The 23,673-nt window shown below is 42.4% G+C and overlaps 1 protein-coding gene and 1 long non-coding RNA gene across 7 annotated transcripts in view; one reads left to right on the top strand and one right to left on the bottom strand.

Annotated features, from left to right (window-relative positions):
* The window catches only part of AFF2 (ALF transcription elongation factor 2), a 741,379-nt gene that overhangs the window by 202,123 nt on the left and 515,583 nt on the right, over positions 1-23,673 (top strand). The gene's annotated exons all lie outside the window — the stretch shown is intronic.
* The window catches only part of LOC134949054 (uncharacterized), a 59,199-nt gene continuing 57,552 nt past the window's right edge, over positions 22,027-23,673 (bottom strand). The window contains exon 3 of the long non-coding RNA XR_010183090.1: positions 22,027-22,098. This is a non-coding gene — a long non-coding RNA (uncharacterized LOC134949054). The remainder of the gene's footprint in view (positions 22,099-23,673) is intronic.

Raw genomic sequence — 23,673 nt, 5'->3', positions numbered from 1 at the left:
TAACATCCGATCAACTCGGAATGACCCCCCTAGTAATAGTGAAATCTAGCACTGTCCTATGCTATGACCAGTGGCATAAGTTTGTTTGATAAATATATGTATGTATATATTATATATATAAACATATATATATATATATATATATATATATATATAATGTTGTCAAGATACCCGGCACTCGCTGCAGACTGCTGATAGACCTGGGTGCCCTCAGTGAATGACTGGAATGTGAGAGAAGCATTTGTATCATTGCGCTTTACCTTTATAACATTTTGAAGATTTGGCGCCAGTTATTAAATATCCAGTGTTACTTTTTATTGCACAACGTACTGGTCTGTTTCAGATCACAGGTCTAATTATATAAGACCTTTTATCCACTAAAGATATTGTCTAGAGTTGGCTGACTCAGACGTATATGTTGATTCTTCTGAATCATTATTATCAGTGATGTATTCACTTTTTCAAGTCTACCCTAATCACGTTGTATCTAACCAATTGATCTAGTACCCCTGAGGAAGTCCTACGGGATGAAACGCGTTGGGTTCTTGTTCTGATCCATCCAATTGGTGTATACTGAATTTATGACAACAAGGGAATGTACTCGGACTGAGTGTCGGTCTGAGGAATGTACATCTGAATAAGTTGTTACATTTTTGTAAATTTCATGAAATTGAATTGGTTTCATTGATTTTGTGAATTAATTTTTTAAATTAATGTTTTAAAGCATTAGGTGAGATTTAAAATTATCTTATTAATATTAGCACCCTCTAATTTGTATTGTGTATGTTGTTTATTGAAACTTTGCTAACAGAAGGTTCATCTAGAGGAGCTGCATGTTGATACTCCTGAGCGCAATTAGGAACCATTTATTCTTTATATATATATATATATATATATATATATATATATATACACACACACACACACACATGTATATGGAGTGTTCTGAAATTTTATTTATATAGTTACATTTCATTGTCATTTGTTTTAAATCACACATTTCTTAGCAGTCATACACAGGATTAGAACCTATGACCTGTTACACGGATGGCAGACACCTTACTGATCAAGTTATTTGCTCCTGCATAGCAAGGCTGCAGATTCAATGAAGATTCTAATTGCTACTCAATTCAAAACCATTGCAACTAGGCAAATCTATGTAGTGCTTCATACAAAGACAATGTTGCAGGTGCACAATTCAAACACTACCAATTTATTAATAATAATCATTGCAATAAAATGTAGCATTTTGAGAGAGGTTCTTCGCATAGTTGTGGCCATAAGTAACAGCTTTCCCACGGCATCCAGGTGACCTCATTAGTCAGGCAAGTCCCTAACATTTTGGGGGGTACAAATCTAGGGTGCGGGGCACCCCAAAATGAAGCAGCTGAGTGACCCCAGGGCAACACAAAAAAGAAAAGATATATAGTGAAAAAAGTGAAGATAGGTTAGTGAGAGAGGTTGCTGAAAACAGCAGGGGTAATTTAGTGAGAGGTAACGAGGTCAGAAATGAAGTAGTGAGAGGTAAAGTAGTGAGAAGTGAAGGTGGGAAATGAGTTACACTGAAACAAAACACACAATAGGGATGAAAGTAAATATGAAAATAAGTGTTAATCTGTGCTGCTCCTGAGGCCAAACAGCCACAGCAGCAGTCCAGGGGGACCCACACCCCAGAAATCCACCCCCCATCTGATAATCCGATATACATTTGTGCAGGACTCACTTTGCTCTGCATGCAGTCTAAGAAATGTCAGGAACCTAATTAAAACCAATATATAGGACAGGTGGGCGTGGGTGCTACCACCAGGCAGAAGGGGTCCCTGGCCTTCTATTGTGTATATAAATACACAGCATTAAGTATACAGGGGAGGGGTCCTGGGGTGCACACCGGTAATGAGAGGTGCGGCCCTGGGGAGACCTTTCAGTAGAACTACATACAAAGACAAGGTTGCAGATACACAATTCAAACACTACCAATTTATCAATAATAATCATTGCAATATTATTATTTTTCATTTTGAGCGAGGTTCTTCGCATAGTTATGGCCATAAGTAATGGCTTGCCGACCATGTCCAGGTGACCTCATTAGTCGGGCAAGTCCCTTATATTTTGGGGAGTACAAATCTAGGGCGCGGGGCACCTCAAAATGAAGCAACTGAGTAACCCCAGGGCAACAAAAAAGTGAGTGAAAAAATATATTGTTAAAAAAAGTGAAGATAGGTTAGTGAAAGAGGCTGCTGAAAACAGCAGGGGTAAATTAGTGAGAGGTAACGAGGTGAGAAATAAAGTAGTGAGAGGTAAAGTAGTGAGAAGTAAAGGTGGGAAATGAGTTACATTGAAACAAAACACACGATAGAGATGAAAGTAAATATGAAAAGACACAAACTACATAGATCTGCTCAGTCACTCACAATGCTAATTACTTCTCTGACAATTAGTTTACAAGTGTCATACCCATGATTAGAACCCACAACCTATTACACTGGAAGCAAGCACCTTAGGAAGCATGAGAATTCTAAGAATATGAAGTTACTTCTCCAAAAATTGCATGACACTATATACAGTTAGAATTCTCATACTTCCTATACAAGATCAAATAGCTCCATCAGTAAGGTGCTTGATTCCAGTTTAATAGGTTGTGGGTTCTAATCCTGGGTATGACACTTTTAAAATGTGCATATATATTACAGAGGGTGTGACTTGTAAGGTACAGGGACTAGTGGGGGATTCGGTCATGGAAGGGATAGTGGCGACTGTCAATTAACTTAATTGAATGGTGTCGCTGAACATGGGAGGAGAGGTGCAGAGCAGGACCCCGGCGGCAGCCGACTCCGTTGCCTCCCGCAGTTCCGCCTCTGGCTATGACGTTAAACACTGAGGCGTGAAATCTTTCTGTAAACTATGCTATGACGTTAAATACTGAGGCAGGAAAGGTTTCTGGAAATAAAGGTCTGTAGATTTGCAAAATTATTTCTATGCATGTTGTTGAATGCACAAGTTGTGCAGCACAACTATACCAACTAAGTATAATTCAGAACAAAATGGGTATACTGTATGTACTAAGACTTGGAGAGTACCAAAGTACCAACCTACCAGCTCCTAACTGTTATTTTTCAAACATAGCTTGTACCATGGCAGATAAGCTGGTACTTTATATCCCCCCACTTTATCTCGCTCCAAGACTTAGTAAAAAGACCCTAAAATCTATTATGGGGAAAGAGTTGAGAAACTGGTGGGGGTTACAGACAATAAATTATTGGTTGTAGAACACTTTAATACACACTTTCATCCATTGTCCAGTAGGCCTGTTGTCAATCATTGATGTTTCTTTAGGCATCTAGGTGTCAATACACCTTTAGGTGTAATTACTGTACCTTGCCCAGGAGAAAATGTATAGCTCTTTCTAATATGAGAGACATTTAGGATGCATTGACGTTTTGTGCTTTAGTATTTCTATTTCTCATTTGTTTAAAAAAATAATAATAATAATTTCACAATCACTCTGGGGCCAATTCATTTGTGGTGCGCTGGCTATCTAAACAAATGGGTGTCTATTAGAGTTATTCAATTGTTGCTGTAACTAAACGCCAATTAACCGCAGCACACACATTTTTTCTCACACTTTCTGGAGATGCAAGAAAATATGTGTGAAAAGTCTGTCATTTTTGCGCAAAAAGACAGACCTTAAGACGCACAAATGGGAACTTTAGACAGCATTGGCAGCTAAACCTGGAGCCGTCAGTTGAGTAAAATGCTAATGGTCATCTGATTGGTGCAACAGTTGAATAGCTCCAATAGATGCCCATTTATTTAGACGGCCAGCAGGAGGTCTGGAGACATAGGGGGCCATTCCGACCCAATCGCTCGCTGCAGTTTGTTGCAGCGCAGCATTCGGGTCGGAACTGCGCATGCGCCGCAGTGCACCGGTGCATGGCAGCCTTCGTTACCTAGCGATCGCCTCTGAGACAGAGGCGGTCGCTGGGCGGGAGGGAGCTGGACGGCGGCGTTAAGCCGCCATTTAGGGGGAGCGGTCCGGCCAACGCAGGCGTCGCCGGACCTTTGGGGGGGCGGGCCGCGGCGGCTGCGTGACGTCTCACGTAGCCGCTGCGGCCAGTGGTAGCGACAATTAACTCCCGGCCAGCCGCAGAAGCTGCGCTGGCCGGGAGTTACTCCTCAAATACAAAGGCATTGCCACTGTGCGATGCTTTTGTATTTGTGCGGGGGGGGGGGGGGGGGGCGGACTGACATTCGGTGCGGACTAGCCCTGTGCTGGGCGTCCCCCCGCATGTCAGGGAGGATGATCATAGCTGTGCTAAATTAAGCACAGCTACGATCAACTCGGAATGACCCCCATGGTGGCTGGGGTGGCAGCAAAGCAAACATAAGCAAGTAACTGCACCATGGCAAAAGCATGTTGTACTACATTGTTGGGCAAATGTAAAACGTGAAGAGAGAGTTAGATTTCAGACAGGTGTGTCTAGACTCAAATCTAAATAGCAGTGTAATAGTAAAGCTGTCCTGCATTTGTGGGCTACATTCAAAAGCAGCCAGAAGAGATCCCAGCCATTCCAATTTTAGCATGAACATCCCACTTTTCAGAAACAGTCCCACCTGGGGGCAAGGTTGGGAGGTCTCCCTCTGATCTGCAGCTGTGCATATAAGAACAGCAGTGAATAGATCCCTCACTCTTCGGTGAGACACTGGACAGCCAGCACTGAATGGAAGTGCTGGACATGCCCTCAGCGTGACAAAGAATGGACCACGTGTATACCACAAAACCATGCCTCATACCACAAGGTCACAGTGTAATACCTCAAGGTCACAACTCTTCCCCCCTGCTCCCCTCCTCCTAATATTGGGAGGAATAAGCCAGTATTTACATTGCATGCAAAAATAATAAATGTATTCCACCCCTTGTATTACAATAAAATAGTTTGTCCACGTGCAAAATTACTTGCTCTATTTTTTTTACTTTATTTACAACTGAGAAGGGGCAGATGTATTCAAACTTGGAAAGAGATAAAGTCATACTTACCTACTCTCCCGGAAGCTGCGGGAGGCTCCCGTTTTTGTGGGTAGCCCCCCGCACCCCCGGAAGAGTGGGCAGGTCTCCCGCATCCTGCTCGCACCCTAGTGATGCGAGCAGGATGGAGAGATAACCTCCCGCATTCACGGGTCCGTCGGGTGGAGAAGGGGTTAAAATGACGCAAATTGCGTCATTTTAGCCCCGCCCCCTTCCCGCGGACCCGCAAATCGCGGCATTTCCCGATGCGGGGGGCGGGGCTTAGTGATGTCACAGTCCGCCCTCGCCCCCGAAGACACTGCAGCGTCTCCTCTTCGGGCTTCTCCCGGAGAGGAGAAATAAAATGTAGGTAAGTATGGATAAAGTGGAGAGAGATAAACTGTCAACCAATCAGCTCGTCATTTTTCTAGCACAGTCTGTAACATGGCAGTTAGGAGCTGATTGGTTAGTACTCTCTCCGAGGCATCTGTCCCTTAGTCCCATAAGAACGAGTCTATCAGCAGGAGATCTCTATCCCAGTTGTCTCCTTAAACAAAGTACTAGAACTTTCTTTTTTTATAACTGACTGAAGATGAAGATGTTGTTTCAAAGTCAGGTCCTAAAATAACTCCACAATTCATACTTATCTTGTTATGTTTGTATTGCTCATTCTCCCTAATAATTCATAGATTTGAATTCTAACTATGCTTTGTGTTTGATACAAACAATTCTTTATGTTTACTAGCCATAATTTGACTTTTCCTGTCAGTCATATTCAGATTCAGGGCTCTATTTTCAAAGTGGCAGATACAAAATCCTCATGAGCAAACAGCAATAGTTTGAATTATATAACATAAATCTTGCTCAGCTCTGACAAGCTTGTAAATAAATATGGCTGGCTTTGTATAGGGTTCTGTCGAAATATGTTGATTTATTGTAGCAATAGCATTTTGCCTATGAAGCTTATTTATTTATATCCCAGTGTTGGAAAAATCCCTTATCATAGACTAAAAACTGAAGGGCTATCTGCATACATTTGTATTTTGAAGCAGGTCGGTATTTTAAAACTTAGAGCTGCTTTACCACCAGGGAAAGTATTTGCGTAAAGTGCCCCCTCCCCCTAACCAGTGCCCCTGGGAGCTGCATGTTGGGCTAACATTAATCTGTTTGTGGCTTGTGATTGGTCCTCTCGCACACCTCTCTGGGGCTGTGATAGACACAAATGAGCCCCAGAAAAAAAAAAAAACTTTACATAATCCATATAATGAAGAACTCCTATTTGTTTTATATTTAGTAATTTGTTAATTTCCTGGATAGTTTAGTAGCTGGAGGCACTGTTCCATTGTTGTCTAGCCTGTTTTTTCATTTAATTTCAGTAGAAAAAAAATTACTTGTAGCCATTGCTTACAGGTGCTTTTTTATATTTTCTAAAACGCTTAGTAAACAAATACAGCTCTTTTTGTGTTTTCTGTATTCAAACAACAATCTACAACAGCGATATACGCCTCCCAATTTATCCTGATACACTTCAGGGACTGTATTGGAGGGATCAGTATGAAATACCTACAATCAAAATCCCGACAGTCAAAATCCCGACAACAATTGACCGACGGTCAAAATCCCGAAAATGTCAAAATACTAACAAGTTCAAAATACCGACATTTAACATACATTACAGACAAGGTCAAAATACCAACATTTTAAAATGAGTTTTTAATAGTTTTTCGGTGTGTATGTCAGCATACAGTAGGTCGACATGGATACCATATAAGTGTACCGCATCCCCTCGCATGGCTCGCTACGCTTGTCACACTATTATATTCCCCCTCCAGATCCACTGGGATGGTAAAATATGAACAAGTCGGTTTCAATTAAAAAATCATAAAAAACTCATGTAAACTTTTTTACCTGTCTAAATTTTAAATGTTGGTATTATGACCTTGTCGGTATTTTAAATGTCGGTATTTTGGCCATGTCGGTATTTTGACCATCGGTATTTTGATTGTAGGTAAATTGACTGCATCTCGTATGGACAGCCCTATAGTCTTTGAAAAAGGTACCATTTATTTCTTGGTAATATGTTAAATTTATACATTTAAAGAAAGACACACCTATGTATCTCCTCTATATTAGCCCAGATCTGTGACTAATTTCCTAATGCTGGGCGGAGTCACAATGCTGGGCGGAGTCAGAGTCATAGTGGGCGGTATGTACTAACCTCCCCCCCCCTCCGCGTTATCTGGCTTTTCTCAGTGCTCCTTGTGTTACAGTATCTCAGCAGTCACTGGTCACCTCTCCGCTACCCATTGCTCCCCCACGCTCCCCATCTTTTTTTCTCCTCTCACTGGTGTCCACCTCATCACCACCACGGCCACTGAGTCCTGCACTCTCCGTATCACTTGGTCAGCGCTGTGCTCCCCCTGTCAGTTGCACATGTGCACTTGTGTCAGCTTTCTGGGAGGTGCACACTGGCTTGTGGGAGTGCAGCTCTGACCAAGCGCTATGGAGAGCGCAGGACTCAGTGGCCGCGACGGTGAGGAGAAAAAAGACGGGGTGCGCGGGGGAGCAACAGATAGCGCCTGGCAGCGGAGAGGAGACCAGTGACTGCTGAAATACTTTAGCACAAGGAGCACTAAGAAAAGCCAGATAACGCGGCGGGGGAGGTTAGTACATCACGCCCAGAGTCACATATCTGCCCAAATATATAGGAGAATGGCCGGTGACAGGTGCACTGAGAGGTATAAGGAGAGTCCTCACCAGCACAGAGAGCGACAGCTTAGCCGGATTGGCCTCTCCCTGTCCCGTGCTGGACCTCATCCGACCAGAACCGGCCCCTTCTGCAAGACGTCCCGGCCACGGAGCTCAGGAGCATGGGCTGCCCGGGGCGGCGGTGCAGGAAGCGGGCCAGGTGAGTGCCGGACTCCGGCCACCTTCCTGCTGGCCCGGGGACTCTCAAGCACCCAGCACTGGTCTCTCCTCCCCATGGCAGGCCCAGTCAGCAGCAAGAGAGTGGCCTCTCAGCAGCCTAGGGTCCGGCCAGTAGCTCCGGGCATGGAGGGGGGAGTGGCCCAGCAGAAGCGATGGCAACAGCGATCACTGGGATCCAGAGTTCCGGGCTCCCCGTACTCCCCGCTCACATTGCTCTCTTCATTACCACACACGCCTGCCCTGCCCTGTCTGTCACCTGTCATCTCCAGGTACATGTATATAATTAATGTACGTGTGTGTGTGTATATCTGTGTGTACACCCGACCCTCGCCCACCCGTGGCACCCCTTCATCTGCCCCTACCCCACCCATGGCATCCCTGCACCCGCCCCACCTGCAATGCCCCAGCACTTGCTCCTCCCCCACCCACAACACCCCCGTAACCCCTCCCCTATCCACGGCACCCCCGCACCCGCCCTCCCATACCCGTGGCGGCTCCAAACTCCCTACCCCACCCGCAGCACCCTCGCACATGCCCATCCACCACCCGCAGTGCCTATGGACCCCATCCTTGGCACCCCCACACCTGCAACTCCACTACCCGTGATAACCCCGCCACTCCAGAACCCCTCCCCCACCCACAGCACCCCTGGAACCCCTCCCCTATCCACAGCACCCCCGCACCCACCCCTCCCACACCTGTCGCGCTTCCAGACCCACTACCCCACCCGCAGCACCTCACACCCGCCCCTCCACCACCTGCAACGCCTATGGCCCTCATCCTCGGCACCCCCGCACCTGCAACTCCACCACCCGCGACACCCCTGCCCCTCCGGAACCCCTCTCCCACATGCAGTGTCTCTGGAACCCCTCCACCATCAACAGCCCGCATTCCCCCACCACCTCCCAACCCCGTTCCCCATCTGCAGCACCCCCTCTGCATTCATCCCTCCACCACCCACCCCTCCCCCACCCACAGCACCTCTGGGCCCCCTCCCCCATCAGCAGCCCGCCCGCAACCACCCCTACCCCACCCGCAGGATATACAGACCCCATCCGCGGCACCCCGCACCCACCCTTCCCCACCTGCAGCACCTCTGGAATCCCTCCCCCAACCAAACCCCACCCCTGCACCCGCCCCTCCCCCAAACGCATCACCCCTGCACCCTCCCCCATGCACAGCACCTCCAGACCTCCTCCTTCATCTGCGGGACCCCAGCACCCGCTCTCCCCCACCAGCAACATCTACAGACCCCCTCCCCCATCCATGCCCCCACTGCACCCGCCGCTCTCCCACCCGCAGCACCTTTGGATTCACTCCCCCATTCGTGCCCCCTCCGCACCCACAGCACCTCTGTACCCCCTCCACCATCTACAGCCCACCTCTGCACCCACCCCACCACCACACGCAGCACCTTGGTCACCATCCGCAGCCGCTACCAGTGAGTCCCTGAATCAGGGGTGATCAGCGGCATGGAGACGCACCTCCACCTCACTGCACCCACCCCCTTTTCAAGCCACAACACACACACTGACCTTCTGTGAGCATAGGTGCTACCACATTGCATGCCCTATGTCTGTGCAATATTTTACCACTCACAAAATTATGATTGGAGGTAATGTGATTTATGTTTTATTTATTGCAAGTATTTTTTATTGTTATCTTGTGCAATGCAAAATAAAAAAAGAAGCAAAAAATGTGTGTGTATTTTATTTTACAAAGCTAGAGTAGACAGCAACTGGTATATTTTTCAGTGTGAGTTACTTCTTCAAGGTCTTGGTGGTTACACTTTTGAGACTGTGATAAATAACTCAGTGAGACTACGCTTAAAAGAATGACATATTGGATATTGTCTACAATATTCTTTTTATAAAGCAACACAGGGAAAGGGAGTAGGTATCATGAGGTCAGCAATACTTGTGTCTACATACTTTCTGTTCAGCTCTGAGTTAGCATTGTCATTATTTTATTTTATTGCCAGATATTTAATTCCAAGTTATCATTTCCAAAGAGATTTGTTAAATCTGAATATATTGAAATAGTTTATCTCAATAGGGCAAAGTCGTAATGATCAAGAATATACATCTTGGTATGGTCACCATGCTGCGCTTATTGGATATATAGAGACCAAAAACAGACATTTTGTTATTTTGTTTTGCACAAAATGATTTTTGCAAACTACAATTAAATGGGAAAAACAACTTGAACTAGATACAGTTGCTTTCCATTGCCTTCATCCGTGCTCTAGTGTATTGTCATGCAACGTAATCCTTTTTAAATCCATAGAGCATCCTGTGGTTAAACCAGAGCTTTTATAAAAGAAGTTCTCTTGTCGTTTTAAGCCACTGTACACAGTTTGGCCTTCTTGTGCTATATAATGGATGAGGTGCACCAGATACAGACTTGTATTCAGGCCATTAAAACATGCCACCGCAGTATATAAAGAAGGCGGCTTGACGGGATTTCCTGCCTCGGTCCTCGCTGCACGCTTATCACTAAAGCTCCTCCGCTGTCAGTGGCATTTAAACAGATAAAAAGACAGCTGCACTCACCCAGGATTACAAAAACTCAGAAGAGGTCATATCAAAAACAGAAACATCTTTATTTGTGGGAGTAAATAAAAATGGAACTGAAGATCTGGTAGTGTACTCTTGTTTACTATTACTAATATCAATCTTTAGAACTGACCTAGTCTAAGTCCCAGTGACTCGGCGTCAGGTCATATAAGAATAGAAAAACAAAGACTAATGACATGTATCACTCATGAAATAATATGGAAAAGACACAATTTTATGGACGTGGAATGATTGTTGACGCTCACGTGGGTGAGTTATTAAAATGTACATATAGTGGACTAGCAGAATCTCGGGGCAAGGACTGTGCTCATAAATTACTTCTGGATGCTCTAGTGGAACTGGAGTGTGGGCAGACATGTTCAGTCCCACAGATGGGCACCTGTGCATCAAATTACAGGTAATCTGAATTAGGGATCAGTTCAGATGCCCTCTTAATGAACAGTACACCCAATGTTACATTGTATGGACTAAAGAAGTAGAAGGCCCATCCGTCCACTATGACTATCTGTTGCAAACAGGGTGCCACGCCTCCAGTTTGCTCAGGAACACAGGAATTGGACAGGTATTGATTGGATACTGGTTTGTCAAATCACATTTTCCATTACACCGTGGAGAAAATAGGGTGAGGTTGTAGAGATAACAGCACAAAAGCATGGTTCCTTATGGATCTGCTGCAATCAAACTGGAGGGAGTCACAAATTTGCCTTCGTCTGTTTGGGAGTGGATTTACTTTCCCAGATACCAACGTAATTTACAGATTACAACATTTACATGGTGTCATTGTAACCTGCCAGTCAATACTGTCTGTTTTGGTATTCTTGTTGCTTAAAACATTGAAGACAAAATACAAAGTACAAAGCGCATTGACTGTACATCTTTCCAAAGATTAATGTGGGTACAATATAATGCATTTGTAACTGAAAATGGGAACAATTGCTTGCATTGAGTAGACTGACACTTTCCGTTTTTGTGTCACCAGCTGCACTTCACGTAACAAGCTGAAACCTGCTCTGGCAGATCCACTGTTGAAGTTGGGTATATACAGTAATTTCAGTTATGTATGTTGATAAAAAGTTAGTGCATTCATTTTGAACCTGTACAGTCCAGACAATGCGAGTCTGTAGGCGGATATACTTAATAATGCATGACTTTTACCAAGGGTGTAAAACACTTGTCTTTTGGTTGAACATCAGAGTTTGTACAGCATAAATGCATCAGCTATCCGGTCTATAGAGCTATACTAAAAAGGTCTACAGTCAATAGGTCGACAGGGTCAAAAGGTCAACATTTAAAAAGTCGACAGTCAAAAGGTTGACAGGGCCAAAAGGTCGACAAACGGCCGACAGGATCAAAAGGTCGACAGGGTCAAAAGTTCAACACTTTTTTAAAGGTTTATTTATATTTTTACATTTTGGCAACTATTGCTGCATTTACTGTCCATGTCACAAACTATTTCCTCTAGTAACGTTGTGGCGAGCAAAGCGGAGCGAGCCACCGAGTTCGAAGCGCGGCGAGCAAAGCGAACCTGCGAGGAGACGCATTTTATCAAATTGACTATCCATGTCACAAACTATCACCATTAGTATCCTTGTGGTGAGCAAAGCGGAATGAGCCACCGTGCCAATAGCGTTGCGAACGAAGTAAGCCCGCAAGGGGGCACTTTTTAACAAATTGGGGTAAAAAATGTTTAAAAAAACAAAACAACACCCACATTTTTTGTGTGTAGACCTTTTTGACCCTGTCGACCTTTTGTCTCTCTGCCGTTTGACTGTTGACCTTTTGACCCAGTAGACCTTTTAACTGTTGACCATTTGACCCTGTCGACCTTTTGACTGTCGACCTTTTGACCCTATCGACCTTTTACTGTCGACCTAATGACTGTCTATCTTTAATGTCTATCTTGTGTATCACAACCGATGCATACAATTATAATTTTGATGAAGAATACAATTCCTATCAATAACAATATACTTAACTGAAAATCTAAATGTATAGCAGTTTAGCTAGGTTTTTGCCTTCCAAATATAAGAACATTTTGCTGATACACATATTATTGTCATGTTTGCCAACTTTGCTCAGTCTAGGAGAGGTGGAGTCAGGTGGCTGGTGTGGCATATCATAGCAGCCGCATTCGCTGTCATGGTTTTACTTGGATTCCCATTTGTGTGGGTGGGACAGGGGTCGAGCAATGAAATCACGTCATCGTGGCTTCCTCCCTGTGACATTTTGCCAGAATTCCCAGCTTTGCAATGCAGGGGGTGGGGTCACAGTGGCGGGATTCACAGCAAATCACGCCATGAACACCTGCATACCGCCCGCTTCTTGGTTGGCCATGGGATGCAGGGGATTTGGACACATTATCAGGAGCCAGGAGACTCCTCCAAATTTATGAGTCTCTCAAAACTTCCGTGGGAGTGGGCAAGTACATATGATTGTATTGTTAAAGAAATACTGCAAAGTCCTTTTACATATCATGTGCATAAAGGGGCTGATTCAGGGTTGTATGCAAGTTGCAACAAGTGTAGCTGTATTGCCTGCATGGTAATAAATGTTGATCTTTACTCACAAGAAGAGTTAGGCGTATTTTGTGTTATTGTTAGGGATAGGCTTGATTCAGATGTGGTTGGAGATGTGCCCTGTGCCGCAAAGTACAGATTATCGGTAATTTGCACATGCGGAGAACATGTTCTATGCATGCACAAACGGGTTCTGCAACACAGGAGGTAAGGAGAGGGGCGGCGATGGCCTCCATTTGTGAAAACAGAGTAGTGTGCCGCTGTTTAGGGGCAGACAAAAAGGCCAGGGATCGCCGTTGTCGGACAGAGATTTCCTGGCCTCCGCAACGGGCGGCTTGTGCAGCACCATGGGTGTCAGTGATATGATGCCTGCATCCTAGGACGCAGGTTGAATCAGTACTGCAGCAGGAGATGTATGCTTGAAATAGATGCCTCCTACTGCATTATCATACAGAGCTATCACTGCTGCTTCCAAGAATAGAGTTAGGGTTAGGCTAAAATATGCAAAAAGTAAACATTCTGGCATCAACTCGACAAACAGTAGTGCTTGTTGACCTTATTTCCATGTCGACCTTATGACGTATCAACATTCTAAATATCAACAGTATGAATGACGACTTCATAAAACACCCAATTTATTTACCAATAGATAGATAATATACATGCTCATATATAATATATATTGAATTCAACCGCGGACGTTCTTGCAGAGAAGTATTGTAGTAGAGATATGCGGTTTGGTTATCAAGAAATCCGAATACACCCAAATCAAGACCCGGTTCAAGCTGAACCGAGTCTTGGTTCAGATCTTCTCGTAGTTTGGAATTCGAATTTTAAGTCCTAATTTGGGGGTTTGGATTGCAAAAATTACACGATTTTAGCTGTTTTTATTGGTTTTTATAAATTTTTATGAATGATTAGCAATTTTTTAAAATAAATTTTGAGCTGAACCACTGAACTAAATCACTGGAGGGTGTTTTTGCCAAAACCAAAGCATGAAGATGAATTAGAACCAAATCCAATAAACGGGGGCCCATGCATAACTTTATATAGTAATGCTTTATAATGCAAATAGTGATATAATCAAGCTGGATGTATCAATATACTGATCTTTAAATAGTTAGGACTCCCACCAAGCATCATCCTTTTTCAGCAAGCAATGAAGCTACTGTACAAAGCAGATTTCTCTTTGTCCAACTTATTTTCCTGTTGCCAGTAAGTAAAATTGATTGACTGTCCTTTTTTTTTTTCCCCCAGCCCATCTCTAAAGTTTCAAGTCTAGGTTTACTTACCCTTGGCAGAACTCACTGTGCTGTAATTAAGTGGGGAGAATGTTATGTCAGACATTGGTCTTGAGTGTCAGAGTAACACAGTGTGATTATTCACGCAACTATCAAACATTACAAGTGATGAAATGAACTGGCAGCATATCAGCACTTTCTATTTGAGATGTAAACAATCACCCTGTAATATTGATTGTTTGCACAGTTACATCCATTGTAAATCAATGACACAAGAGACCAATTGTCCTTTGAGTTTTCCTGTCATACTGTACTTTGATTACTGCTTTGCTGAAGAGTCTTTGATACGCTGGATTACTTGATACATGGTGCATAACACTTGTGTATACAGTTCAGTACAATAAAATATAGCCTTTTATATGTAGTCTTTCAAGACATAATAACAATATGTTAGTCAAATTATCAGTAACAAAAAAAAAAGATAATATACAGAATATAATATACAGATAGCACCTATGCTTGTGTATCAATGCTTATTTCCCTATAGATTGTAAGCCTGCAAGCAGCGCCTCACTACATCTTTGTCTGTCTGTTATTACCCAGTTTTGTTCTATTACTGTTGTTCCAAATGTAAAACGCAACGAAATATGCTGTGCTATATAAGACACTGTTAATAAATAATAAAATAAATTTGTTTTTATAATTGAGTAACATAGATTTACCAACTGTGTTTATATAACTTCTCAATGGTTTGATATGTCACATGACCAACAGCGGCATCCTGACACTGAAGATCCCGACACCGGACAGGGTAAGTATATGAATCATACCGCCCAACATCAGCTGCTCCCAAAGCAGGACTCCCACACGTTGTGGAGCTGCATGCGACCAAAGGGGGTGTGGCCTATGAAAATGGGTGTGGCTTTGCAGGAGAACCGTGATCACGAGCTACTCCCCCTGTTTTCGACATTTAGGGGGCACGCCCAATGCTCTATGAGCTGCTGTGATGCCCCCAGTCCCTCTGTCGCCAGTGAATAGACGCTGTGTGCATGCGCACAGTGTCTATTCACCGATGCAGAGCAGCGAGTGACAGGAGCCTGCCAACTGCTCCCCCCCCACTGCCACCATGGGACTGTGCTGCCCGTGGGTGGGACAGCAGGACAGTCCCCAAAAAAATAGCTGTCTCATGAAAATCGTGACAGTTGGGAGGTATGTATTAATGCTCCCCTACCCTAACCCTCTGTGGGTGACAGCTGTGGCTAACCCTCCAGGGGTGGTGGCTGCGGCTAACCCTCGGGGATTCAGCTTTGGCTTACCACCCCCCCCCACCCCCCTAGTGCCTAACCCTAACCTCCCCTAGTGCATAACCCTGACCCTCCCCCCTACAGGTACTAACCCTAACCTGTACCCTGATACTTACCTTCAGGATGTCAGCTGTCAATGTTCCGGTGCCAGTCTCCTGAGTGGTGGGATTCCGGCGTTGGTCACATGAATGCATACCTTCTCAACGTCCGTTTTAACAAGCTACAGATTAAGGGGCCTAATTATCACTGGTGACACTGGACCCCGTAAACCAGTGGTTCTCAAACTGTGCCGTGGCTCCCTGGAGTGCCTCAGGACACTTTTAGGGATGAAAATGTCAAGACGAATATTCTTGAAAGCAGAAAAAGCGGGGGAGGGTTTTCACAGGGTACACACCGTACTCACGTAGATGTGGGTTGTTCAAAAACTCATAAAGGTTTCTTTCTCCAGTGGAAATTTTTATTGGATGTCCTTGAGATGGAACCTCTTTGTATCAGTGTTCGATTTCCCGTATGGACCCGGAAATAAAACAGTAGAGATACTGATAGTGTAGTAGGTTTCAACAAATATCATGACAATCGATTATATTTATAACTGGAAGCTATAATAGCAGGTAGAGGATTCTCCAACGTACCCAACTTACATAGGTGCGTGTATGAATCCCCATATAAAGGTATCTTTCAACAGATCAGTAAGGTATGAAGAATATCTCTTAAAAGGCGTACCCGACTCACGTTTGGGAAGAGTAGATGATGCTCATAAAGGTATCTTTCAGGTGTTTCTCCTTAGTAGATAGTTGGAGGTCCCGAGCCTGTAGATGATCTTTCTCTGGTGGTCTCCTCCTGATTGGTTCGTGTCGTCCTCCCAAAAGAAAAAACCAGGGGCCAAACCCCAAATGAAGATCAAAAAAAAAGGGGGAGACTTCAAAAAATGTTGAAGGGTATTTATTATTAAAAAACAAAGCACAATATCATGTGTGTTGAAGGTACAAATGAAAAAATGGGGGGCAGATGGAATCAAGTAAAACAGAACGTGGGTGGTGGTGAGGTCCGGACTTACACACTCCCAGGAACTGAACCCCCAAGAAAACAGGTGTCCTTCAGTTAAAACCAACGCGTTTCGACAATAAGTCTTTATCAAGGTAAGTATCCCTAGTGTGGTTTATCCATATATACCTAAAAACCTTAATCCATCCCCTTAGGAGGTGGGGAGGGGAGGTCCGTTTCAATTAAGGATAAAAGTGTCCCTTATATTGGAAAAACACCTTTAAAATCCTAATACCCGAACAGTGTAGATAATATATTCTAAATTATATATAAATTGGTGGTAATAGTTTGGGCCAGAATGTTAAAAACATATAATTAGTGGTTTGCGTTCCAACCCTTTGAAACGCAAACCAAACCCGGCGGATGTCCGGTCTTGACCTTATAAGGTCCCGGAAGTGGCCGGATATCAAGGGGGTGAATAAATTATTCTAAGCAGGAAGAAACCTGCATTGCGGATCTGACGTGTGCATAATGGACGGAGACGCGTGAGGGACATGTTCCGTGTTCCCCCCGCGTGTCCCGTCTGATTGACGTAAGTGCACGGCGGAGCGGGGTGACGTGTGCGTTCCACAGTCCCGGAACAACGGGAGTGTTGCGTTCCACACCTGCTTAATGAAAGAGAGCCACATTGCGTTCTCTCAGAGATCCTCTGTAGGTGGCAAACAAAGAGAGTGATATTCCTAATCTTTTGAGAGAGTTATATATGTCAAGAAAAGATAATTTAAAAAATAATTTAAAAAATAAAAATAAGAAAAAGTGAAATGAAATACGATAAAATAAAATAAAATAAAATAAAAGAATTAAAAATGGATAAAATATATATCAAGAAACTGTCTTCTGTTTCCTTTTAAAAATGATATAAGCTGAATTTCTACGAGGATTTTAGGGGGAAGAAGAAGAAGACATAGTGGTCCCTTTGGAGTATAAACTCATATTTTAAAGGAACCATTTAGTTTCAAAGTCTAGATTAAGACCTTTTGGGACTAATGTCCCTAAATTAAAAATGGCTTGCATTTCTTTCCGTGCTAGTCTTTCCTCCGAGTCATTTTTCCTCCAGTTGTTTTGAATGACATGAATCCCACAAAAAGAAACCAGGTGGGTGATGTTACATTCATGGTCGTTTTTAAAATGAGCTGACACACCATGAGTGATTAGTCCTTTTCTGATGTTCCTCAGATGCTCACTAGTTCTTTCTTTTAGTTTTCGAGTTGTACGGCCTACATACTGTTTTTTACATATACACTCCAGTAAGTAGACCACATTTTTACTGTCACAGGTGATAAAGTCTCTGATAGGGAATTCTTTTTGATTCGAGGTGGATTTATATTTAGTAATTGCTGAGTTGGTTCCCTTGCAGTTCCTGCACATTTGGCAAGAGCCACATCGGTAGAAGCCTTTTGATTTAATAGGGTTTCTCTTCTTCCCAGTGTCCAACATACTGACAACTACCTTGGATCGAATATTGTCAGCTTTTCGGTAGACGAATCTTGGTTTCTTCGTGATGTATTCTCGCAGGATAGAGTCCTGCAGTAACACATTCCAATGTTTCTTTATAATGTGTTCAAGATCTTTGTACTGACTATTATATTTGGTGATAAAGGTGATTCCAGGTTTTTCTTTTTCAGATTTTGTCTTCTTATTTGTTGGTGCTTCCGTGTTATTATTTGTAATGATCGTATCGGGATTTATGATAATCATCTCTTCCCTGTTGGTTTTTTCATAATATGCAAAAGGTTCTTCTATCTTGTCCTCTTTATAACCTTTATGGAGAAATTGTTTCTTGAGTTTTAATCCTTGTGTTTCATAGTCTTCAATTCTGGAACAATTTTTTCTTATTCTGTAAAATTGACTTTTTGGGACCGAAGTTAACCAATTGGGATGATGGTTACTGGAAAACGGTATAAACGAGTTACAATCAGTCGGTTTTACATAGGTCTTGGTCTCCATTTTTCCTTCTTTAACAAAAATGGTCAAGTCCAAGAAGTTAATCTGTTCTTGACTCCGAACGAAGGTAAGTTGGATATTTTTATCATTTGCGTTTAGATGTTCACAAAAAACGTCCAACGAGTTGGAGTCCCCTTTCCAGATAAAGAAGACGTCATCAATATATCTGACCCATAGCACCAGGCTTGCCCCCATGTCATGGCCCCTATATACGGAGTTCTCCTCCCAATAGGCCATGAACAAAAGAAAAAAAAAAAAAGAAGGAAAAATGGAGACCAAGACCTATGTAAAACCGACTGATTGTAACTCGGTTATAAGGTTATAAAGAGGACAAGATAGAAGAACCTTTTGCATATTATGAAAAAACCAACAGGGAAGAGATGATTATCATAAATCCCGATACGATCATTACAAATAATAACACGGAAGCACCAACAAATAAGAAGACAAAATCTGAAAAAGAAAAACCTGGAATCACCTTTATCACCAAATATAATAGTCAGTACAAAGATCTTGAACACATTATAAAGAAACATTGGAATGTGTTACTGCAGGACTCTATCCTGCGAGAATACATCACGAAGAAACCAAGATTCGTCTACCGAAAAGCTGACAATATTCGATCCAAGGTAGTTGTCAGTATGTTGGACACTGGGAAGAAGAGAAACCCTATTAAATCAAAAGGCTTCTACCGATGTGGCTCTTGCCAAATGTGCAGGAACTGCAAGGGAACCAACTCAGCAATTACTAAATATAAATCCACCTCGAATCAAAAAGAATTCCCTATCAGAGACTTTATCACCTGTGACAGTAAAAATGTGGTCTACTTACTGGAGTGTATATGTAAAAAACAGTATGTAGGCCGTACAACTCGAAAACTAAAAGAAAGAACTAGTGAGCATCTGAGGAACATCAGAAAAGGACTAATCACTCATGGTGTGTCAGCTCATTTTAAAAACGACCATGAATGTAACATCACCCACCTGGTTTCTTTTTGTGGGATTCATGTCATTCAAAACAACTGGAGGAAAAATGACTCGGAGGAAAGACTAGCACGGAAAGAAATGCAAGCCATTTTTAATTTAGGGACATTAGTCCCAAAAGGTCTTAATCTAGACTTTGAAACTAAATGGTTCCTTTAAAATATGAGTTTATACTCCAAAGGGACCACTATGTCTTCTTCTTCTTCCCCCTAAAATCCTCGTAGAAATTCAGCTTATATCATTTTTAAAAGGAAACAGAAGACAGTTTCTTGATATATATTTTATCCATTTTTAATTCTTTTATTTTATTTTATTTTATTTTATCGTATTTCATTTCACTTTTTCTTATTTTTATTTTTTAAATTATTTTTTAAATTATCTTTTCTTGACATATATAACTCTCTCAAAAGATTAGGAATATCACTCTCTTTGTTTGCCACCTACAGAGGATCTCTGAGAGAACGCAATGTGGCTCTCTTTCATTAAGCAGGTGTGGAACGCAACACTCCCGTTGTTCCGGGACTGTGGAACGCACACGTCACCCCGCTCCGCCGTGCACTTACGTCAATCAGACGGGACACGCGGGGGGAACACGGAACATGTCCCTCACGCGTCTCCGTCCATTATGCACACGTCAGATCCGCAATGCAGGTTTCTTCCTGCTTAGAATAATTTATTCACCCCCTTGATATCCGGCCACTTCCGGGACCTTATAAGGTCAAGACCGGACATCCGCCGGGTTTGGTTTGCGTTCCAAAGGGTTGGAACGCAAACCACTAATTATATGTTTTTAACATTCTGGCCCAAACTATTACCACCAATTTATATATAATTTAGAATATATTATCTACACTGTTCGGGTATTAGGATTTTAAAGGTGTTTTTCCAATATAAGGGACACTTTTATCCTTAATTGAAACGGACCTCCCCTCCCCACCTCCTAAGGGGATGGATTAAGGTTTTTAGGTATATATGGATAAACCACACTAGGGATACTTACCTTGATAAAGACTTATTGTCGAAACGCGTTGGTTTTAACTGAAGGACACCTGTTTTCTTGGGGGTTCAGTTCCTGGGAGTGTGTAAGTCCGGACCTCACCACCACCCACGTTCTGTTTTACTTGATTCCATCTGCCCCCCATTTTTTCATTTGTACCTTCAACACACATGATATTGTGCTTTGTTTTTTAATAATAAATACCCTTCAACATTTTTTGAAGTCTCCCCCTTTTTTTGATCTTCATTTGGGGTTTGGCCCCTGGTTTTTTCTTTTGGGAGGACGACACGAACCAATCAGGAGGAGACCACCAGAGAAAGATCATCTACAGGCTCGGGACCTCCAACTATCTACTAAGGAGAAACACCTGAAAGATACCTTTATGAGCATCATCTACTCTTCCCAAACGTGAGTCGGGTACGCCTTTTAAGAGATATTCTTCATACCTTACTGATCTGTTGAAAGATACCTTTATATGGGGATTCATACACGCACCTATGTAAGTTGGGTACGTTGGAGAATCCTCTACCTGCTATTATAGCTTCCAGTTATAAATATAATCGATTGTCATGATATTTGTTGAAACCTACTACACTATCAGTATCTCTACTGTTTTATTTCCGGGTCCATACGGGAAATCGAACACTGATACAAAGAGGTTCCATCTCAAGGACATCCAATAAAAATTTCCACTGGAGAAAGAAACCTTTATGAGTTTTTGAACAACCCACATCTACGTGAGTACGGTGTGTACCCTGTGAAAACCCTCCCCCGCTTTTTCTGCTTTCAAGAATATTCGTCTTGACATTTTCATCATATTGAACTATATATCACCAGGACTGTAGAAATATCATTTTGGAAACATTTCATGATCCACCATTTGTGATATTGTAGTCTTGCTGATGTTATGTATTGTGTTGGATAGCGCATTAAGGTAGTAGATAACCCTTTTCTTGCTTCTATTGTATTGGAGATTGTGTGACATCTCCTTCTACAGACCCATTGCAGCAATCCAGAGGGCGCGATAGGATTTCATCCACTTCTATATTATACTTTTAGGGATGCCTTGGATTGGTAGTCCAGGACCAATTTAAATGAGTAATGGTCAATGTAATAGGCAAAACCAGTGTTGGTGGCAGCTAATCATAAAATATGTGGATAATCAGAAGCAAATCTTATCCCTCACCACATAACTTAACCTAAGGATGACATATAAACACAATTTACTTAATTTAATATCTCTATCCTAAATTCTGAATAAGAAACTTTTGATCTAGGGGTTTCGTGAAATAAAAATCTGATACTTTAGGGTGCTGTGATTCAAAAAAGTTTGGGAACCACTGCCATAAACTGTCTTTTTTTTTTTTTGCATCACATATCACAGTAATAACAAAATATATTTATTGCCAATTAAATAAAACCCTCTTTTTGGGAATGTGGCTCTGATAAGAGTTGGTCCCATTATAAAATGAAAAGTAGATTAAACACTTACCTGGCATGGTCAGATGACATGTGACCGTGCCGCCCCTCTGTGTCCCTTAGTGTTTGACAAGGAGATCTGTTCTGCAGATGTATATAATATCATATTTAAATATTTTTTAAAAATACCTTTTAAACTCTATTAAATAAAAAATGTAAATAAAAACAATGTTATGTACGGTTTTGAAGGGAGAAATTGTCAGTTAAATGTTTAAGTTATCATTTTACTGCCACATTTGAACCAATCTACAATACCTACATTGCATGCAAATATAGCCTGCCGGGCAAGGATCAGACGATGCCTCTCCAGCAAAAAAGTTGCAGAAAAGATTGCTTATAGAATTCAATAGCTAACACCATTTAAATATGTCATTAGCTGCTGACTGCTAGATCCACAAAGCTAGCATTTTCGTGGTTAGGAAAACAGGTCATTTTCTCACTCCACATGGAAAGCTATTAGGACTGCTTACGTAAAGACAAAGTGACCGCCGAAGATATTTTTGATACCTGCAACAGTACCCTTTTGTTAAACATACCCATTACTAAATAATATAGCAGTTTTCCACCATAGCCTTCATCAGGGTTATTCTGTGATGCTTCTATTTGCAAAGCATGGTTAAGAATATTTGTTGAGCACACTGATGACTATAGCCTGTTGTTTAGTTTTTTTGGTGGGCTGGCAATGAGATGCACTTAAAATTACTGCAGTCAGGATCCCGACAGAAGGCAGATAGCGGGATCCCAACGGATATCGGAGGTAAGTATGGAGGGTTAGTGTTAGGCACTAAGGGAGGGTTAGGATGTGGGTGTGGGGGAGGTTAGGGTTAGGATGCGCGGTGTGGCGGTTACTGTTAGGCTATGGGAGAGGATGGTTAGGGTTAGACTGCGTTATTAGGGGTAGGGTGAAAATACTTACCGGGATCCACAGTTGGCTTGGAGCATGAAGGGCCCACCAGGGAGTACAGTGGTAGGGGCCCAAGCTTAAGGGGTGTGGCCAGCCACCTGTAATTAATATCTATGCAGTAAGTGGCGGGATGTACCACATCGCAGATGCAATGCTTACTACATCCCGCCCTCAGTGTGGTAATACTATTTCTTTATATGTACTGCTCTTTTATATGTCCAAAAAAAGTAGTGACCTAATTTATGTAGAGTATCTAGGCTTAATTTGTGTATAAATGTATGAGTCTTCCATATGACGTTACAATAGATTTTTTACAAAAGGCATATCAGTGCAGAAGCAAAATGCAAAAAAATATTAAAATAAACTTGAGTTTGATTCATAATGAAGTATATAATCTGTTAGTAAATTCCGTTATCCCATTGATATTTCCTTTCCAAGGGTGTTTCATATATCTTAATGGAATGTGTTTTATAATCAGTGCCAGGAATAAACAGTTCTCTATATAGTAATACAATACCATAGCTGTAAGTCACATGATACACAATTTACTACAGATGTGAAACGTTTGTCCTTAAATAAAAGGAAAAGGTTATTTTTGGAACACTGCCTATGTCTAAACCATCACTAATGGCTCCTGCATTTAATATTGTCTTTTAAGAAAATGTGCCTTAATCAGCGGGAAAAAGTAAAATTTGTATAAAGTTTGTACATTGGTCGGCAGTGGAAAGCTGAATATTTTTTGTTATTTTTTAAGT

This window comes from Pseudophryne corroboree, chromosome 8 (assembly GCF_028390025.1).
Source record: "Pseudophryne corroboree isolate aPseCor3 chromosome 8, aPseCor3.hap2, whole genome shotgun sequence".
Classification (NCBI taxonomy): domain Eukaryota; kingdom Metazoa; phylum Chordata; class Amphibia; order Anura; family Myobatrachidae; genus Pseudophryne; species Pseudophryne corroboree.
This window is presented reverse-complemented; position numbering and strand designations above follow the sequence as displayed.